Raw genomic sequence first — 1,385 nt, forward strand, 5'->3', positions numbered from 1 at the left:
AAATAACGTAAGCATAAAGCATGTAAGGAAAAAGATACAAAAAGAAGGTACTATAAACTGGAAAAGCGTACCTAGCGAGTCTTCTGGTTCCACCACCTGAAACTTAAAAATGCATGTGAGGGCATTTATGAAGAGTAGGAAAAATAAAGTTCTGGTCGTTTTCCTAACTCTATGTTGTATTTTGGCAAGTCTTTAACACCTTAGAAGTTTAATTAAGGATGACTTTATCAGGCAAGATATATTAAGTTTAGTAGATCTCTAAGATGTCTAACAGATCTGGAGAAAGAAGCAGGTCCACGCTACTCTCTCGCTGCCTGGTGGAAAATCCCGAGTTCTTTTTAAACTTATTATGTTGCTTAATAATTCATCCTATAAATACCGTTAACGCTCAGTAATTATCCCTAAGAAAGGGGTAATTATCATTTATCATTTAATTTGAAAATTATGCGAGTGAAGACCCTTAAAGAGGCAAGTTAGTTTAATTTGAACACTTAGCCAAATTTTTTTTTTTAATTAGGCTTAGCGGTATTTCAAGGATGTTTGATTATATTATGTTAATTTCTCTAATCCTCATTTAGTCAATTTTAATTTGGCCTAAGTCACCACTAAGCCCTTAAGGTCTAGGTGGGTGTCTTAATTAGTTTTGAAAAGGTTAATCTTCAAGTGGTCATGATTCATGATTTGGATTTTATTTGAAAATCAAGATATCGGTATTAAATTGATTAATTATTGACTTCAAAAGTCATACCCCTACTATGTTCATTTTATTTTAATAAACTTCCAAATTTTAATAATTTAGAAATTTATTAACCTAACTTTTCAATTGGGAAAGTGATATTGGTTTCTACCAGTTAACCCCTTGTGTTCCAAACATCAAATAAATTGATTAAGATTAGAGGTTGCCCATTTCCCTCCTTAACTTAAGCCTAAATGTTAATTAAGGCTAAATTTTCAAAATTACACATTTGCCCCTAAGGCTCTAACACTTCATAATTTGTCAAATTCAATTCAAATGACTTTGAAATTTTTATCCTGCCTCATTCATGGGTCAATTAAGACATTAAAGGAGAAAATGTGATTTTTTAGAATTTAATTTATTTTATATAATTAATTTCAAGCAAAAACAGGATTTTTCAAAGAAAATTCCTAAATTGGCCAAGGTAAATTCTAATCCATTGAATTTTTTATTGGAGGTGGACCTAGACGAGAGAAGCCTTGAACCAAATTTCATAATTGTTTGAATTCTCTGTGATTTATCAGAATTATATTAAGTTTTGGGTTATTTAATAAAAATAAAATATTTTAAGTGGTGGCAATTAAGTTTTGTGTTTTTGAAAAATTGTTGTAAGATTAGAGAACCTAGAGGAGCAAATTTCATATTTTTT

Source organism: Phalaenopsis equestris, unplaced genomic scaffold (genome assembly GCF_001263595.1).
Source record: "Phalaenopsis equestris unplaced genomic scaffold, ASM126359v1 Scaffold000493, whole genome shotgun sequence".
Classification (NCBI taxonomy): Eukaryota; Viridiplantae; Streptophyta; class Magnoliopsida; order Asparagales; family Orchidaceae; genus Phalaenopsis; species Phalaenopsis equestris.